Source organism: Perognathus longimembris, chromosome 24 (assembly GCF_023159225.1).
Source record: "Perognathus longimembris pacificus isolate PPM17 chromosome 24, ASM2315922v1, whole genome shotgun sequence".
NCBI lineage: Eukaryota > Metazoa > Chordata > Mammalia > Rodentia > Heteromyidae > Perognathus > Perognathus longimembris.
Window position 1 is genome coordinate 11,040,450 of NC_063184.1, and position 20,866 is coordinate 11,061,315.

Sequence of the window (20,866 nt, forward strand, 5' to 3'; positions counted from 1 at the left end):
ACTGATCTTGCATTGAAGACACATTGAAATTTTCACTTCTCTTCTATCAAACACATTAGCTTTTATCTTGATGGGGGGCGGGGGAAGGAAGGCGCATCTTTTACTTTGTGGAAGCATAGTTTTGCAAAACAGAGCAATGCTCAGCAAATCACATGATGACTTAACCACAAGTGACCATCATGCAGGACGGATGACACATCTCCCAGTCGGCTGAGTGACATTCGTGTCCGCGTGGGAAGTTAAACATTTTGTTTTTCAAGTTTCTTGGATTTTTTCCCACGCATCAGTGACCATAACTAGGCTGCATGTCACCAGATCTCTAAGAAGCATAATTCAAAGGATGCAATTGTAACATGGTTTATTTTTGCTTCCTGCTGGTTTGTTGTGATTTACATAGCAGAGGAAGTTTTCCTTTGTGGCTATATTTATATTTATGGTCCTGGGCACTTCCTATAACTTCATAGCTTACAGTTGAAAGAGTGATAGCTGGGTGCTGGAGATTCATGCCTGTAATTTTAACTACTCAAGAGGCTGCCTGTAATTTTAACTACCCAAGAGGCTGAGATCTGAGAATCACAGTTCAAAGCCATCCAGAGAAGGAAAGTTTGTAAGTCTCTTATCTCCAATTAACTACCAAAATGCTGGTAATGGAGGTGTGGTTCAAGTGGTAGAGTGTGAGCTTTGAGTGAAAAAGCTAAGGGACAAGGCCCAGGCCTTGAGCTCAAACCCTACTAAAAAAGGGGGTGGGGGGCTGCGAATATGGCCTAGTGGCAAGAGTGCTTGACTCATATACATGAAGCCCTGGGTTCGATTCCCCAGCACCACATGTCTAGAAAATGGCCAGAAGGGGCACTGTGGCTCAAGTGGCAGAGTGCTAGCCTTGAGCAAAGAGAAGCCAGGGACAGTGCTCAGGCCCTGAGTCCAAGGCCCAGGACTGGCAAAAAAAAAGGAGTGGGGGGGGGGAAAGGGACTGTGGCTTAGTGGTAGAGTTCTTGCCTAGCATGCAAGAGACCCTGGGTTCAATTCCTCAGTACTACATAAACAAAAAGAAATTTTAATCTGTGTAAAGATAAAACATTTACATATATAAATGAGGAGTAATTGTTCAGCTCTCAGTGGAAGATGAGCTCTTGGCCTAGGGCTCTACTAAGAAGCAACAAATTATATGCTTCTTCCTGTTGTAGCCTTTGGATCCAATCCCACAGGAAATATCTCTCATTCATAAATCATTCATTCTGCATGGCAACCTAAAGGAGAATCGGAGTTAGGAGCAAAAATGAAAGCATCAACAACTTCCTCTAATGCTCTCTCTAAACTTTCCATCCCAAACCCTTCCTCCATGTAACTCATCTACAACTGAACCTGTCTCCTCCCTCAGGAAAGCTTCCTTTCCCACCTTCCTCAGTGGTCTAAGCCAGAAACAACGCAGTCATCACCTATGCCAATGTCATAGTGTAAAATGTCACCAAATCCTAGACACAGACACTTTGTTTTAACATAAACTTCTCACCATTCCTGAACTGCTGGGGGGAAAAAATATCACCTGGTTGCCAGTTGGCTATGTCCTCAACCCCCACTCCGCGCTGTGGGACAGCTGTGTTTGCAGAACACAAACTGCAGTATGGTATACCCTTTCTGCAGTGCAGACCTGTGACAAGACTTGTGGGTTTTCTTGTGTGCCATTACTGAGGCTTGAATTCGGGGCCTAGGCACTGTCCCTTAGCTTTTTCACTCGAGGCTGACACTCTGCTACTTGCCCTATACCTCCACTTCCAGCTTTCTGGTATCTTTTCTAATCTGGCTGGCTTCTAACTGCAATCCTCAGATCTCAGCTTCCTGAGTAGCTAGGATTACAGGTGTGTGCCACTGTGCCTGGTGGAAGGGGCTTTAGAGCAGATAATTGGAGCTTCTGCTGTAGCTCTGATCATCTCTCATTCTCCCTCCCAATTTGCTTTTAAACCGCATTCTTTTTTTTCCTAAGTACACACTTATGTGCTGTTTCTTTTGAAAAGAAGTACCTTCTTTCTTTGCCTAGATAACTCATCTGCCTTCCTAACTCACTGACTCAGTTATCTTTTCCTCCAAGGAACCTCTTGCTCATCTCCCATGGAGGTGGCAATGGGGGAAAGGGGCTCTTCTCTGTGCTACCACATCATCCTTTGCTTTGTCATTTATTAATATTTAACAACAATGTCAGTTGCCAGGGTGTCATGTCTGTAGTCCTAGCTACTCAGGAGGCTAAGGCGGGAGGATCAAGATTGGAAGCCAGCTCAGGCAGAAAAGTCCATAGGACTCTATCTCCAACTAACCAGCCACAAGTTAGAGGCCTGCTTCAAGTGGTAGAGTGCTGACTGTGAGAGAGAGAGAGAGAGAGAGAGAAGAAAAAAAACTGAATGCGAGAGTGAGACCTTGAGTTCAAGACCCAGTACAGGCATCAAAAAAAGGAAGAAAAAAGAAAAAATGATCCATGGGCATGGTATTATAAATTTATATGTAGGAAGGCAATTCAGTGTGCAGCTTAATTTCAATAAACAACACGACTGAATGATTGAGTAACTTGAGCCAGGCATAAGTGTCTCATGCTTGTAATCCTGACTACTTAGTAGGCTGAAATCTGAGGATCATAGTTTGAAACCAGTCTAAGCAGGAAAGTCTGAGAGACTCTTATCTCCATTTAACTAGCCCAAAACAGGACGTGGTGCTGTGGTTCAAATGGTAGAGCACTAGCCTTGAGTAAAAAAGCTAAGGAACTGCATTCAAGATCTGAGTTCAAGCCTCAGTACCAACACATACCACACACACACACACACACACACACACACACACACACACACACACGAACAGACAGCTTTGTATAAGTGTGAATAGATAAATACATCTAATCTAATCACGGTAGGGGCAAAAGAGGCTCAGCAAGGCCTGTCTAGATTTTTCCTGACCTCTCTATGAAGCATTCCTTCCTCCTGAGTAGGGAGAGGACTGTTCTGGAAAAAAGAATCTCCAAGGAATAAGAGAACAGAGAGTGATCTTTTAAGTTTCATGGCTTTCTTTATTAGAGAGGGGCTCTAGTTTCTATGACTTGATATGGGGCAAAGAAGAAGGCTCAGAGATAGGAGAGTGAGGAAAACAGAGTCCTTCCAATGTCCTTGAGTTGAAAGCACTCAGATAATCAAGGCCACGTACTTTGGGGAGTTAAATCCTGAGACCCACCCACATTACAGCTGCAGGATGACTGGAACCCAAAGAATGGCGATCTGGGTCCCTCTCCTGGATTCTGGAGTCCCCACATCTATTATTCTGAAATTCCATCTTCACAGAAATCCAAGCAAAGCAGAGGGACAGCTGGAGAATTTAGAAATTGCACAGCATAGCATGAACCTGCTACTGCCCTTCCAGGCTCACTATTCACAGTCGCACTTGGTTCGGTTCATACCTATAGCCAATGAAGAACCAGAGCAATTAGTAGTCTCCAAATTCATATTGCTTGCATGTGCTGGTACTGGGAGTCAACACGAGTTGTCTCCTGAGGCTAGAGTCCAGGATCTGTCTCTTGTCCTAGCATGGCTCACAGCTGCCCATCGGGCTGGGCTGTGCCCCTGCCTCCTCCCTGGAAAAACTTGTGTTACCCTGAAATCGAACATCGACAGCCACAGTCTCCTCCTGTTGGCACACAAGATGAGACTCTTGGCAGCAAGTTCATTCTTCAATGAAAGCAATTTAGAGTCCTACCTAGAATGGGGAAGGGACAGGGAGAAGAGAAAAGTGCCTCTTCTCCTGCTCAGTGTAGAGAACAGCCAGCTATCTATAAAGATAAAGAAATTAACCCTGATGCCTGAAAAATCACTAAGTACAAATTCAGGTTACATACTGTTCTTCCTTACAAGGTAACTTCATTACATGGCTTTTCCAGGAGTGTTCCTTGTGGGATTAATCTTACTTTATTGACTAGGAATAGACAGAGCAATAAATAAGTAAGATGAGTATATACTCTGTTTCTATTAATCATTTAGTCAATAAAATATCTTCCAACAAATGGTCTGATCCTTCTCCCAGGCAACTAGGAGACCTGTCTATCAAAATACTGTATTCCATACCTCAAAATCTTACCAATGACATCTTAATTCACAGCGGCTGATTTCATAAGGTGCCTAAGAAAGGGGAGTGGGGAATGTAGCTCAGCAGTAGAGAGGATTGGCCTAGCAAACTTGCAGGATCCCATTTCAAGCACCAAAAAGAAGGAAGGCAAAGAAGAGAATGAAAGAGGGAAGAGGAAGCTAGGCACTGGTGGTTCACACCTGCCATCCTAACTACTCTGGAAGCTGAGATCTGAGGATCATGGTTCCAAGCCAGCCCGGGCAGTAATATGAGACTTATCTCCAATGAACCAGCAGAAAACTGGAAGGGATTCTGTGGCTCAAAGTGGTAGCCTGCTAGCCTTGAGCAAAAGAGCTCAGGGAGAGCACCTAGGCCCTGAGTTTAAGCTCCATGACGGACCAAAAAGGGGGGACAAAAGGAGGGAAGAGGGAAGAAAGGAAGAAGGAAAGGATGGGTATCCAAGTGAGAAATGGGTGCAAATAAAGTATTTTCATGATTTTTAATAGCTTATCCTAAAAATGACTTCTTTGTCACAGAAACACTTTGTATTTGCATTGTGGGATGTGTCCCTCCATACATGAGATGGGGGAGGATGCTCAGCAATTAGTGACTGTATAAACATGCAGCGTGCTCAGTGAGTCACAGGAGGGGGCTGTGAGTTTCAGTGAAGGATCACATTTCACTCTGAGCTTTCATTTTCTCAACTGCAAAGGATGAGATTTAACAAAAATCGTCTGTAAGCATACTTCTGTCTCTGAATTTCTATATTTTGGTTATTCAATAATAGGATAAACCAAAGTGTAAAATACTTTAAAATAAGTAATGTTACAATGAGACAAAATTCTCTGCAAGTGCTCTCATTGTAAATAATAAATTATTAAAAACTATTAGTTTTATAACTGCCTTTCTAAATTATCATTTGATACTTAATGTACCTTTAAATTCTTTGAACAAAATGTAAATATGATTTTATCCTTTCACTGCAGTAATTCTGTATTACCTTTTAGGGCTTGGAGTCAGGGCCTGAGCATTGTCCCTGGCTTCTTTTTGCTCAAGGCTAACACTCTACCACTTGAACTACAGCTCTCACTTCTGGCTTTTTCTATGTATGTGGTTCTAAGGAATCGAACCCAGGGCTTCATGCATGCTAGTGAACACTCTACTACTAAGCCACATTCCCAACCCACCAAGTGCCAGTGGCTCATGCCTGTAATTCTAGCTACTCAGGAGGCTGAGATCCAAGGACTGTGGTTCAAAGCCAGCCCAGGAAGAAAAGTTCATGAGACTTTTGTCTCCAATAAACTACTCAGTAAAAGCTGGAAGTGAAATGGGGCCGGGGGGGGGGGGCGTGGAAATACAGTACAGGGGACCCAACAGCTGCAATGGACACTGATGAGAGCAAACTAAGCAACTCAAGGGCAGCAGGGAGAAGGAAAGAAATGAGAGAAAAAGAAGGAACAGATTACACTAAGCAAAAGGAAAGAAATGTTCATATCACCCAACCTGGAAGGAATTGTTTTATTGTTAATAGAGCTCATAAGCATTGTAGACTAGAATGACAATGTCCATCGGGGGGAAGATTTTAAGCAAGGGGTTGGGTTGGGGGGAGGGAAGGTGGGAGAAAAATGAAAAATGGGGTTAACAAATATGACAAGAAATGTATATATATTCACTACCTTAAGTATGTAACTGTAATCCCTCTGTACATCATATTGACAATAAAAAATTCTTTTAAAAATAAATAAATTTCATATGCACTACAAAAAAAAAGCTGGAAGTGGTACTGTGTCTCAAGTTGTAGAGTGCTAGCCTTGAGCAAAAAGAAGCCAGGGACAGTCTAGATCCTGAGTTCAAGCCCTAGGACAGGCAAAAAAAAAAAAAAAAAAAAAAACCACCTTTAACATTAGGCATAGTAGCTTATGCCTGTAATACTAGATACTCAGGAGACTTAAATATTAGGGTGATGATTCAAAACCACCTTAGGCAGAAAGTTTATGAGATTCTGACCTCCGATTAACCACCAAAAAGCTGGAAATGGGGCTGTGGCTCAAGTGATAGAACACCAACCCTTAACACAAAAGCTAAGAGAAAGTAATCTGGCCTTCAGTTCAAACTCCCAAATTAACACAAAAATATAACAACACTACTCATATATTAAGGATGCTTTTGAACTCTTCAAATGTTTAGTTGCTATTAGATTCAATTCTGATTTCCTGCCTGATGGAAAATTTATGCCATTGCCTATTGAAAAAGTATAGGTTAACCACCCAAAAAAACAGAAACGTGGTATGTTCTTTAAAACCAGTTATCAGCATCTACTCATTATATACAACATGTCTATGAAATTATTCTGTGCCTGAGTCTGTCTTTGAAAGAGCTAACAACATTGCCAAAATATAAATATTCCTTGACTTCTGATTAAATTATTTGGAAATTCTTAAGTAGATTCTAATACATTCTCGTATCTAAATGATACAGGGAGCTCTCAAAGCAAAAGGTTGCTTTGCCTCTGCTTTGATTTTTTTCCAGTGTCTCTACACTGGGCTCCTAAAAGTCTCCCAGAATGAAGTCCAAATTAGTACAACCACTTTGGAGAACAGTATGGAGGTTCCTCAAAAAGCTCAATATAGACATACCCTATGACTCAGCCATACCACTCCTAGGCATCTATCCTGAACAACAGGTCTCAGGATATCATAAAGACATCTGCACATCCATGTTTATCGCTGCACAATTCACAATAGCCAAAATATGGAAACAATCCAGATGCCCCACTACAGACGAATGGGCACAAAAAAATGTGGTACCTACATACACAATGGAATACTACATAGCGATTAGAAATGATAAAATATTGGTATTCTCAGGGAAATGGTCAGAACTTGAGGAAATAATGTTAAGCGAGACAAGCCTAGAACACAGAGAACAAAGGGGCATGGCCTCCTTAATATATGACTGTTAGGAAGTGGAGGGGGCGGGCAGTTGGGGGGGGGGGGGACAGTAGAGACCTGGTCTGCAAAACAACACACTTCTTTTCAAATGGTATTTCCACAGGTTTGGGTCAGCGACCTTACATTATGTATCTAAAACCAAACAACTACTAAACATGAAAAGGTCTAGAATAGACCTATCAGCGGATCACAATAGCTCAACAGCTATGTACACATGATCATATAAGATGAGGATAAGCAAAAAACAACTCCAAGAGAACGACACAGGAGGATTCTATTGTTGATGTTACATTTAAAGTTCTAGGTGAATTTCCTTTGGCGTATGCTACGTGGCTACTGTATATGATTTAGGTTCACTGGGTATTGTATATATGCCTACCTGATCTAGGGAAGGGAAAGAAAAATGAGGGTGTAAGATTTCACAAGAAATGTACTCACAGGAAAGACACTAGAACTTATAGGCACAGGAAGGAACTTCCTGAATAGAGTCCCAGGGGCACAACAAATAGGAGAAAGACTCGACAAATGGGACTACTACAAATTAAAAAGTTTCTGCACAGCTAAGGACATAGCCACCAAAATAGAAAGACAGCCAACGATATGGGAAAGGATATTTTTGAGCACAGCAACAGACAAAGGCCTGATATCGGTCATCTACAGAGAACTCAAAAAACTAAGCCCCTCCAAGCCCAATAAACCTATCAGGAAATGGGCAAAAGAGCTAAAGAGAGACTTCACAAGAGAAGATATAAAAATGGCAAAGAAACACATGAGGAAATGCTCAACATCCCTGCTAGTAAAGGAAATGCAAATAAAAACAACCCTGAGATACCACCTCACCCCAGTTAGAATGGCCTATACTCTGAACTCAGGCAACAACAAATGCTGGAGGGGCCGTGGGGAAAGAGGAACCCTTCTCCATTGTTGGTGGGAGTGCAAATTAGTACAACCACTTTGGAGAACAGTATGGAGGTTTCTCAAAAAGCTCAATATAGACCTACCCTATGACCCAGCCATACCACTCCTAGGCATCTATCCTAAACAGCAAAATCCAAGATATCAAAAAGGCATTTGTACTTCCATGTTTATCGCGGCACAATTCACAATAGCTAAAATATGGAAACAACCCAGATGCCCCTCCACAGACAAATGGATCCAAAAAATATGGTACTTATACACAATGGAATACTACATAGCGATTAGGAATGGTGAAATACTGTTATTCGCAGGGAAATGGTCAGAACTCGAACAAATAATGTTGAGTGAGACAAGCCTAGAACACAGAAAACAAAGGGGCATGATCTCCCTGATATATGACTGTTAACAAAGGGAGACGGAGAGACAGTAGAGACCAAGTCTGTGAATACTGTATATGTTCTTGATACATTGTATATTGCATATATGTCAACCTGACCTAGACAAGGGATAGAAAAACAGGTCGTAAGTTATCATAAGAAATGTACACACTGCCCTACTATGTAACTGCACCCTCTTTGCACAACACCTTGTAAAAAAATTTATGTCCAATTAATAAAAAAAGAAAAAAAAGAAATGTACTCACTGCCTTATTATGCAACTGTACCCCTTTTGCACAACACCTTGTCAACAAAATTTAATTAATTTAAAAAAAGTCTCCCAGCATGAGATCAAACCTGTTTTACAAATGTGAACCCCAGAGGTGCCAATCTTCAGAAGTTCCCACTATCACCCGCTCCTTCAAATTCAAGAGAACGTCTCTCCTGGTGCGTGGGACCCCACGATAACATCGCTGACAGATCTCACGGTGCCTTCTTTGAAAACACAAGATGGAGACTCCTACCTCCCACAGCATCTCCCACCAGTGTGCGACACCTCTGTGTGTCTGAATATCCTCATCTCTAGCAGAAATTCACTTTTTGAAGCCTCCACGCAAAACTCCATCTTCTGAAGGCACCCAGGATAAATTTAACTGCTCTGCACAACAAAATGTTCCTTCACATAAACAGTTACAAGAGCCAAGAGCCAGTGACTCACGCCTGCAATCCTAGCTCCTCAAGAGACTAAGATCTGAGGATGGCGGTTCAAAGCCAGCCCAGGCAGAAAAGTCCATGAGACACTTATCTCCAATTAACCACCAGAAAAGCAAAAGTAGAGCTGTGGCTCAAGTGTTAGAGCACGAGCCTTGAGCAAAAAGAGCTCAGGGACAGCACTCAGGCCCTAAGTTCAAGCGCCAGTACACACACACACACACACACACACACACACACACACAATTAACTAAAGGTTGCAGAGGTGTGTGTGTGTGTGTGTGTGTGTGTGTGTGTGTGTGTTCCTGAATACAGGACCTTGCTCAGCTTTTTTACTCATGGTTGGTTCTCTAGCACTTGGACCACATCACTAGTTCCAGGAGGTTTTCTCAGTGTGTTGCTTGTTTCTTTGTGCCAGTATTAGGGCTTGAACTCAGGGCCTGAGTGCTGTCACAGAGCTCTTTTTGCTCAAAGCTAGCACTCTAACTCTTAAGCCACAACTCTACTTCCAGCTTTTTGGTGGTTAATTGAAGATAAGAGTTTCTTGGATTTTATCTGCTCAAAATGCCTTTGAACGTGACAGGTCTTTAGACTGCAGCCTCCTGAACAGCTAGCATTTACAGGCGGCAGTCACTCTAAATCAGCTCCACTCCAGTTTTTGGGGTTGTTGTTTTGGTTGTGTTTTTTTTTGCTAATTGGAGATTAAAATCTCTCCAATTTGTCTGCCTAGGGTGGCCTTGAGCAGTGATTCTCAAACTTCAGCCTTCTGAGTAAGATTACAGGCATGGGGTGCTGGCATTCACTGTTTGTCTTATTTTAACTGGCTCATTTCACATAACATATCTTCAGTGGTTGCTTTTATTGTAGCATGTGACAGAATTGCCTTTTGCTTTCTTTTTTTTCCTTCTTTTTCTTTTTGTAGGTCATGGGGCTTGAACATGGGGCCATGGCCCCGTTCCTGAGCTCTTTTGCTCAAGGCTAGTGCTCTACCACTTTGAGCCACAACACCACTTCCGATTTTCAGGTGGTTAATTGGAGATAAAGAGTCTCACAGACTTTCCTGCCCAGGCTGACTTTGAACCACGATTCTCAGATCTCAGCTTCCTGAATAGCAAGAATTACAGTCATGAGCCACCAGTGCCCAAGTGCTTTCCTTTTGAAAGATGAATAGTAACCCATTGTACGCACATGCCATATTTTCTTTATCCATTCATCTGTCCAGGTCCTGGGATTGAATTTAGGGCCTGGGCACTGTCCCTGAGCTTCTTTTGCTCAATGTTAAAGCTCTATTATTTGAACCACAGCTCTACTTCCAGCTTTTGGCAAGGGGGTGGGGGGAACTGGGGAGGGCCGGCTTCAAACTGTGATGCTCAGATCTCAGCCTCCTGAATAGCTAGGATTGCAAGTGTGAGCTATCAGTGCCCAGATCTATGTTTAATTCTTTCTGTTACCTCTATTTTGTTTTGCACAGCACAGTGATTTGGACGGTTTGGCAATTTCTCGACATTCACACTAACACTTCTTTTCTGTCATTTGTCTTGGCAGCAGCGTTCCTAACAGATGTGAGGCTATATCTCCTGGCAGTTCTGAGTCACATTTTTCTTTAGGCTCTTCCTCACTAACATCCTCCACCTCTGTTCCATATTCTCTAACTGCATTCATTTTTTTAAACCAACTACTAGGGACCACCACCCAGAACTCAAAGGCACAAACAGACTAGAATTCAGTGGGAGCTGGGTATAAACAATCAACATCTAAGATCCATCTCCAGTGAGATTAAAGCATTCAGTGTTTGCTCTCTTTCTCATGAATCCAAGTTACTTCTCCTCTCCAAGTTCGACGGTCCATTAACAAGCATGCTTCTGAGCTGGGAATATGGCCTAATGGTAGAGTGCTTGCCTCATATACATGAAGCCCTGGGTTTGATTTCTCAGCACCATATATACAGAAAAAACCAGAAGTAGCACTGTGGCTCAAGTGGTAGAGTGCTAGCCTTGAGCAAAAAGAAGCCAGAGAGAGTGCTCAGGCCAAGTTCAAGTCCCAGGACTGGCAAAAAACAAACAAAAGAAAGAAAGAAGTGTGCTTCTTTCTGTCCCCCTCTAGCCTGTTGAAATTGTCTTTCTTTCTTCTTTTTAATTCTATCACTTATCCTTTTAAATTTTTATTTATTTTTTATTTATGTAGCACCAAGGAGTTGAACCCAGGACTTCATGCATGCCAGGCAAGCACTCTACCAATAAGCCACATTCCCAGTCTAACATGGTCTTTCTTTCTGGGTTTCGCTCTCTACCTCTATAATTTCAAATCATTGTCTCAAATCTTTTCTGGTATCCTGGTAGCCATCTTACCTGTTGACTCAATCACTAGCAACTTACTCACCAAAGACCACCTGGCAAAAGTTCTATTTGTCTTTTGTCTATATAAGGTCTTTTCTAGGGGCTGGGAATATGGCCTAGTGGCAAGAGTGCTTGCCTCCTATACATGAGGCCCTGGATTTGATTCCTCAGCACCACATATACAGAAAATGGCCAGAAGTGGCGCTGTGGCTCAAGTGGCAGAATGCTAGCCTTGAGCAAAAAAGAAGCCAGGGACAGTGCTCAGGCCCTGAGTTCACAGCCTAGGACTGGCCAAAAAAAATAAATAAATAAGGTCTTTTCTAGTCTCCTAACATTCGCAAACTTCTGAGTGAGCCATAAACCCAGGCTTTAGCTCATCTAAAGGTTAGAAATCCGTGTGTGTGTGTGTGTGTGTGTGTGTGTGAGAGAGAGAGAGAGGGGGGGGGGGAGTGTCCTTGGACTTGAACTCAGGACCTGGGCATGGTCCCTGAGCTTTTTTGCTCAAGGCTGGTGCTCTACCAAGTCAGTCACAGCAATACTTCCAGCTTTGTTTTTTGTTTTTTTTTTGGCCAGTCCTGGGCCTTGGACTCAGGGCCTGAGCACTGTCCCTGGCTTCTTCCCGCTCAAGGCTAGCACTCTGCCACTTGAGCCACAGCGCCGCTTCTGGCCGTTTTCTGTATATGTGGTGCTGGGGAATCGAACCTGGGGAATCGAACCTAGGGCCTCGTGTATACGAGGCAGGCACTCTTGCCACTAGGCTATATCCCCAGCCCTACTTCCAGCTTTTTGATGGTTCATTAGAGATAAGCGTCTAACAGACTTTCCTGCCCAGGCTGGCTTTGAACCACAATCCTCAGACCTCAGCCTCCTCAGTAGTTAGGATGACAAGCGTGAGCCATTGGCCCCCAGCTCCTTCTGAACGTTTTCTGAACATGCCATTTTACCACTGTATAATAAATGCATTTACATAATTGCTTTGTGTTGCTTGTGTGCCCGTGCATTCTTGGCACAAATCCATGAAAAGGTTAGGGTTGTTTTTTGTTTTGTTTTGTTTTTTGCTATATGCCCATACTGAGGCTCACACTCAGCTCAGAACCTTGCACTCTTTTTTTTTTTTTTTTGCTCAAGGTTGAGAGATGGAACTTCTAGTCACTATTAGTAGCAATGGACATGGTATATAGATATAATCTCAGCTATGTGGGAGACTGAGAAAGGAAGATCTTGAGTTCAAGGCTAGCCCGGGCAAAGGTAACAAGATGCTGTCTAAAAAAAAAAAAAAATGAGCTGGGCACTGGTGGTTCACACCTGTAATCCTAGCTACTTTAGAAGGCTGAAATGTGAGGATTTCAGTCCAAAGCCAGCCTGGACAAGAATTTCTGTAAGACTCTTATCTCCAATTAACCATCGGAAAACCATAAGTAGAGCTGTAGCTCAAAGATATAGAACACTAGCCTTAACAACAAAACTCAACCACAGTGTCCAGGAACTGACTTCAAACCCCTTGAGCACAACAAAAAGAAAGAAAGAAAGAAAAGAAAATGTTATCCAGGCATTGGTAGCGCACAATGTAACCATACCTGAGAACTGGAGGACTAGAGTTCAAAGCCAGCCAGGGAGAAAATGTCTGGGACCCTCCATCTCCTATTAATCAGCAAGCTACCAAACTGGAGGTGTAGATCAAGAGGTGAAGAGCAAGCTATGAGCAAAAAAAGGCAATGATAGTTTGAGGTCCAGAGCAGGGGGTGGGGAGAAGTGCTAGGCACATGGTCAGGGTCCAACTCCAGTATTTAAAAAAAAAAAAAAAAAGGAAAAAGTATAGTTAATTACATGTTACTATTTGACATATGCATTACATTGTTTTTTAATATTATGACTAGCCATTGTGCAGCTAACTCAATATATACATTCCCTTTAGAATTCATATGCTTCTTTCATAATTAAAATTATTTGCTTCCTTGCCTAGAGGGATACTAATCCTTCTGTTGCTTACTTTCCCATCCCTGGATCTAAATTGAAATGAGAGCCTTACTAGTGCGCCAGCAATAGAATTTAAAAATCTTTAGTCTGGGCTCTTGTAGCTTTGCAGGCCTAATGACATCCTGGCTGACTGGAGATGCACCAGCAAGCTCATTTCCTGTCAGTTCCACAGAGGCTAATGGGCTTGCTGCCTGCACTTGCTCTGAGACCTAAAGACAGCTAGTTGGGGACAGGGTGTCTGGGAGCCCAGCGCCCTCTGCTGGCAGACTCCCTAGGAGACGAGACATCCTGAAGGATTCCTGCAGTAAATTCTCAGTTCTGGAGCAAAAATGTCAAGCTCCACCACAGACATTTTCTTTTAAGCTTGTGTGACTGGACCCATGGCTCACACCTGTAATCTTAGCTACTGAAGAGGTTGAGATCTGAGACATGAGGTTCAAAGAAAACCCTGTCAGGAAAGTCCAGGAGATTCCTACCTTCCACAAGATGTAGAGGTGTGGTTCAACTGGAAGAAGGCCAGCCTTGAGCATAAAGAAGTTAAGGAAAGGAACAGAGCCTACGACCTGAGTTCAAACCCCAGTATTAGCACAGACACAAAAAATAGATTGTGTTCCAGTAAAGGCAAGAAAAAGGTTGTCAGATCAAATCACTGTGGAGAGTTCTGAAATTAGTATTATGTATAACTGCTTCACATGAAACAGCATACCACACTCTAGGAAATGTAGCATTGTATTTTGTTGTTGTTGTTGTTGTTTTTGTTTTTTGTTTTTTGTTTTTTTGGCCAGTCCTGGGGCTTGGACTCAGGGCCTGTGCACCGTCCCTGGCTTCTTTTTGCTCAAGGCTAGCACCCTACCACTTGAGCCACAGCGCCACTTCTGGCCATTTTCTATATATGTGATGCTGGGGAATTGAACCCAGGGCCTCATGTATATGAGACAAGCACTCTTGCCACTAGGCCATATCCCCAGCCCCGGAAATGTAGCATTGTAAAAAAAAAAAAAGAAAAAAAAAAAGCTAAATGTACAGGGTAAAAAAATCTGAGAATTTCATGTGTTTATATAACTGAGATGCTTCTATAAGAAAATGCAAATAAACAATCTACATACTATTATACTTCACACGCATTTGGGGCTGTGGGGGGGAGGACAGTCCTGGGGCTTGAACTCAGTGCCCGGGCACTGTCTTTAAGCTTCTTTTGCATAAGGCTCACACTCTACCACTTGAGCCACAGCACCACTTCTGGCTTTTTCTATTTATGTGGTAATGAGGAATGAACCCAGGGCTTTGTGCATGCTAGGCAAGCACTCTACCACTAAGCCACATTCCCAGCTCCACACTTAATTTTTTAAGGTGGTTGTTTTTTAAAAAATATCAAAACCATCTATCAAACTACTTCCCCTGTATTGATATTTTAATGTGCATAGCTCTACAGAATACACCATGATCTCACTGAGTATAGCTACACAGTCCTCGAAAACAGTGTTGATGAAATAGAGATGGCAGACACACTGAAAGATGATACAGTAAACTTTCCCAGAAGCAGAGAGTTCCATTTCTGAGAACTTGAGTACAAATTAGAATTCCCTAAAGGCTCACGTTGATTCAAAGAACTGGTCACGAAGCCAACTCAGCCCGTCAGAAATCAGTGGTAAGTGCTGACAACTGCCTGTAAGTGATGATGTTGAGAACACTTCAGTGATTGCATTCAATTTCCTCAAAAAATTAAGCACACAAAGGCAGTTCCAGGCAGTGGCATGCTGGATAATAAATGGATAGGCAATTTTTGTATCACCCTCCAACCCCCTAAACAAAAAACAGGAATACTGTTACCAAACTAGCAATAGTTTTCTGTTTTTGCCAGTCCTGGACCTTGGACTCAGGGCCTGAACACTGTCCCTGGCTTCTTTTTGCTCAAATCTAGCACTCTACCACTTGAGCTACAGTGCCACGTCTGGCTGTTTTCTATATATGTGGTGTTGAGGAATTGAACCCAGGGCTTCATGTATAAGAGGCAAGCGCTCTTGCCACTAGGCCATATTCCCAGCCCCAATAGTTAGTTATAAGCTAAGGTTCTTTCTCAAAACACCATTCCAGCCGGGGACCACATCACACCGGTCATCATATCTGTAATCCTAGCTACTCTGGAGGCTGAGATCAGAGGATCACAGTTTCAAACCCACCCAGACAGGAAAACCCATGAGATTCTTGATCTTCAGTGAACCAGCAAAAAGCCAAAAGTGCAGCTGTGGCTCAAATGGAAGAGCACCAGCCTTGAGTGAAATAGACAGACAGGACCCAGGCCCTGAGTTCAAGCCCCAGTGCCAGCACACACACACACACACACACACACACACACACACACACACACACACACACATTGTTTTCCTGAGAACAGCAGGAAGTCTGAAGTATAAAGGGTCCCTGCTGCTGTGGGTTCTGTGGAAATGACTGGCTCTGAGAGGTCATAATGAAAAGTTGCAAACAGCAGGAGGCCACGGGATGCTTTCCATACTGGGCCCACACTGGGATGAACAAAGAGCAGCTCACCCAAACCCTGTGTCCACTAGGGGTGGGACAATGACAACACCTCTGGAGTTCAAGGATGGGGCTGCCAGAGAAGGTAGAACTTAATTCAAAGAAACTGGGAAGAGCCACAGGCTGGTGGCTCATGCCTGTAATCTAGCTACTCAAGAGGGTGAGATCTGAGGATTGAGGTTCAAAACCAATGCAAGCAGGAAGTCTATGAGATTCGAATCTGCAATTAATCACCTAAAAACTAGATGTGGAGCTGTGGCTCAAATGGCAGAGCGCTAGCCTTGAGCAAAAAAGCTCAGGGATAACGCCCATGCTCTGAGTTCAAGCCCCAGAACCAGAGGAGAAGGGAGAGGACGAGGGCAAGGAGGAAATAATGGAAGGGGAAAAGTAATTCAGCTGCTGAGTTATTTAGGGATCTTTAGATAAACAAAGCCAATGGAGTATATGTACCTCTATGGGGGGTGGGGAGAGAAGGGAGAGAGACTGAGAGTGATGTGCGTTCATTTTCATTGCTCATCATATCTGATGAGGAAATGGTTCGAGAGGTTATGAAACCTAAATTCTTCATTTTTTCTATTTACAAGCTGGGCACAGAAAAGCCATTTAAATCCAAATACAAAGACCTGTGGAACGGTAGAGTCCCCATCCCATCCCTGTGATAGAGTGCCACACACTTGCATCAGTTCCTCTAGGGGGCACTACTACTCACTTAGAACATTATTTCTAGGTTTTATTTGGAAGGATGGATTCTAGTTTCTATAGGCATCCTCTAGTAAAAGAAAGAGCCTGATTCTAAGCCATTTTCCTAGGCATCCAAACTTTTGGATATCATGTTCTAAGACATAGCCTGTGTCAGAGAAAGGGAGAGAGAGAAAGTGGGAGGCAGGGAGGGAGGGAGGTAGGGAAGAGAGAGAACTGCTTCAAAATGTAGAACAAAACAGGTTCTAGTATTAAAAAGTAAAACGCATATGTGAGTTGCAATGAACTTAAGAAATAAAGCTAGGCCAGGAGCTGGTAGCTCATGCTTGTAATCCTAGCTACTCAGGGGGCTGAGATATGAGGATCAAGGTTCAAAGTCCAATGCAGGCTGGAAAGTCTATGAGACTCTTAGCTCCAATTAACCACCTAAAACTTGGATGTAGAGCTGCGGCTTAAGTGGTAGAGCACTAGTCTTGAGGAAAAGACCTCTACCACTAAACTAGATTCCCTAGCCCCTTTCTTCTGAGCTGGTCACTGTGTTCCAAACTGATTCTAGAAGCTACTGCTTTCATCCCAAGCAGCACTTCCTTCTTATTGTTTGCAAATTTAATTATCTCCTAAGAAGATATTGAATATGGATAGGATTAATTATCAAGTTACCTAGCATATAAACTTTTGTTTAAATGATATATTCCTGCCACAAGACAAACTTTCGTTTAAATGATATATTCCTGCCACAAGAGGGCACTATAAGTACAGAAGCAGTTAAAAAAAAAGGTTTTCACAAATTTTAAATTACTATAAAATGTAAAAACTATAAGTCATATCACAATGTCGTTACTTCATTTAATCCTTTTCCACTAAGTGTTTAGAAGATTCTTTTCAAACTACTGCCAGTAGATGTTTTAAACACTTAAAAAGTATGTAGCATATTTCTTTGCTTGTATTTTGTTTCAATGAGTTATTTCATCAAATGTTAATAAAACAGTTTTTTATTTCGGATATGTTTCAGTGGTAGAGTGCATGATTCATATGCATCAAGCCCTGTGTTTTATTCAAGGACGAAAGGAAAGAAGGCAGGAAGGAAAGAGAGGAGAGGAGAGGAGAGGAAAAGAGAGGAGAGGGAGAGAGAGAGAAAGAGAGAGGGGGAGAGAGGGAATCAGACCTACAGACGGATGTGAAACTTTCTATAGAACAATTAATCCAATTCTCCGCATGCCTAGGAACTGTCCCCGAGCTTTTTCTCTTTTTCACTCTACCACTTGAGACATAGCACTTCTAGCACTTGCTGATTAAATGAATATAAGAATGTCATGGGCTTTCATGCCCAGACTGGTTTCAAACTGCTATCCTCAGATCTCAGCCTCCTGAGTAGCTAGGATAACAGGTGTGAGCCACCAGTGCTTGGCAGAATCCAGTTTTCTTAAGAACCAATGATAGGATTAAAGTGATAGAATGGTAGCAGGAAACTGTTCTCCCTAAGCAACAATATTGGTCTGAGATCAAATTTTAAAGTCCATAAAAAGTGATTATTAGCTACATAGAAGTTACTGATGTGTCTTCTATATTTCATCTTGGATTTTTCTCACTTGTGTGCAGTCAGGATGTAGAAGGTAAAAGCCAAAGCCATCATCCTCTCTCTGCCATGGTTTCTATGAATTCCACAGTGACTACCACTTCCCTTTCTAGAAAGTGTTCGGGCAGCTTTAGAGCACAATTACAAACTCCATGTGAGAGTCTGCCAGGAACAAGTATAGGAGTTTTCCAGCAGTGGCTGCCTGAGGGAATGTTCAGATAGAATCTAGAAATTCATACTTTGAGAGAAAACCCACATACCCCCCCCCACACACACACAAACCATAGTGGAGACCCAATTCAACCCACAAATTAAACACAGTTGCTTCTGCCTTTTGTCTTTTCTGTTACTTTGTTTGTTTTAAAACTCAGGGCCTGGACACTGTCCCTTAGCTCTTTCGCTCAAGATTTCTTGCTGCTCCACCACTTGAGCCACAATGCTACTTCTGGATTTTTGCTGCTTAATTGGAGATGAAAAGTTTCATGGGCTTTCCTGTCCAGGCTGGCTTCAAACTGAGATCTTCAGTTGGGTGCCAAGGGCATACGCCTGTACTCCTAGCTATTCAGGAGGCTGAGATCTGAGGATTGAGATGCAGATAACCACACACAAAAAAGCCTGAAGTGGATCTGTGACTCAAATGGTGGAGTGCTATCTGTAAGGAATGAGAGGCAGCAACAGATACGGGCTCACGGCTTTATTAGGGGACAGACCTGCCGGGATGCTGCAAGCAGAAATGGAGACAGCAGCAATGAACAGGTGTGGGCAAAAATCTAAAGAAAATTTTAGGGAGCAGTCACAGGAGTCACATTACACTGACTGAGGGACTTGAGGGGAAGAGTCAGTTTTGAGAGCAAAGGTTATGTGAGCTACGGGAACCAGAGGTGAAGAGTCTCCTTTCAGAAGGAATGCAAGGAGACTGTTGCAACCGGAGCAGGAATTTGTATGCCACGGGGAAATGGTGCAAAGTCAGGGAAATGGAAACAACTCATTTTTGATATGCAGGGACTTTTCAGAATTGGCAAGCTGACTCAAGAGCCTTTAGACTAGTCTTGAGAAAAAAGAAACTCAGAGATAATGCCCAAGCTCAGTTCAAGCCCCAGGATCAACACACACTCACACACACACACACACACACACACACACACACACACACACACACTGGAATCCTCAGATCTCAGCATCCTGAATAGCTGGGATTACAGACATGAGCTGAACCACCAGCACGTGGCACTAGCCTGTTTGGGGATTAGAAAAAGGTTAGGGGCTATGGCTTTGGGGCTGAGCTACTGAGAACTGAGACCAATTATCAGGCAGAGTAGGGCATAGCCTGCCCACAGCCTATGGAAGAGAATTAGTGAAAAAGGGCAAAGCATGGGGGCTGGGGATATGGCCTAGTGGCAAGAGTGCTTGCCTCGTATACATGAGGCCCTGGGTTCGATTCCCCAGCACCACATATACAGAAAATGGCCGGAAGGGGCGCTGTGGCTCAAGTGGCAGAGTGCTAGCCTTGAGCAAGAAGAAGCCAGGAACAGTGCTCAGGCCCTGAGTCCAAGCCCCAGGACTGACCAAAAAAAAAAAAAAAAAGGGGGGGCAAAGCAGTTTTATACAAGTACATCCAGTAACAGATTAGACAGAGGATAGAAATAGAGCTAGGAAGGCAATGGTTCTCTAATAGCCCATTAATGCTTCTCATCCAACTCTGGCCTCCTACATTTCCAGCCCTGAGTTCCCCCTGTGCTACCATGCTGCTTCCTGGGTCTCCCAAACCAACCCCAGCCACCAAAGGGATAATGGAAAACATGACCATGTTTGCAATGTGGAAGCACTCTTCCAGCACTGAGAGTCATACTCCACTATCAGACAGTCTGTCCAAAGAAGAAAACACGAGCCTTATGTTTTTTATTCTTTTGTTTTGTTTCGTGTTTTTACTTTTTCATTGCTAGGATCTTGTGAATGCTAAGCACACTCTCTACCACTGAGTTAACTCCAGCCTTGTCTTGTTAATTTAGTTAATTAGTTATGTTTACATGCTGGTACTTGAACTTAGTTAGGGCTTGAGCACTGTCCCTTGGCTTTTTTCCCTTCAAGACTGGTGCCTTGCCACTACCAACTTTTTGGTGGTTAACTGGAGATAAAACTGTACTAGATTTTCCTGCCAGGGTTGGTTTCAAACCATACCCCTCAAACTCCTGAGCAGTTGGAATTACAGGCATGAACCATAGGCACTCAGCCTTCATTTTTTTGTAATATGATGACACAGCTAACACTGCAATGGAAAGCAGAATGGTGAAGTCTTGTCTTGCCTCAGCCATTAACTAGTTTAAGGACTAAGTAAATACGTAAGTCACTAAGTTAAACTAAAAGGGGGTTTGCGGTGCAGCCAGTGTGACTGTCCTAAGACTTTTTTATGACAGATGTCTCTGAAGTTCAAAGAAGAAAGATACGTTTGTGGAAGGAAAACTTGGTGGAGGAATTCTCAGATTAGATTAAACCCTAGAGGATGAGAAGGATTAAGTAGCAGGAGGGAAAGAATGGCGTGTTGGGGAGGAAGGGCATGGGGGAGGGGGGTGGTAGAAGGAAACAACGTTTGCAAGAATTGCAGACCGGAATGCATGGAGATATGCTAAGGAGGGAGGGAGATCTCACACCAGAAGGCAGAGAAAGATCTTATCTCTTAGCTAGGAAGTGAGG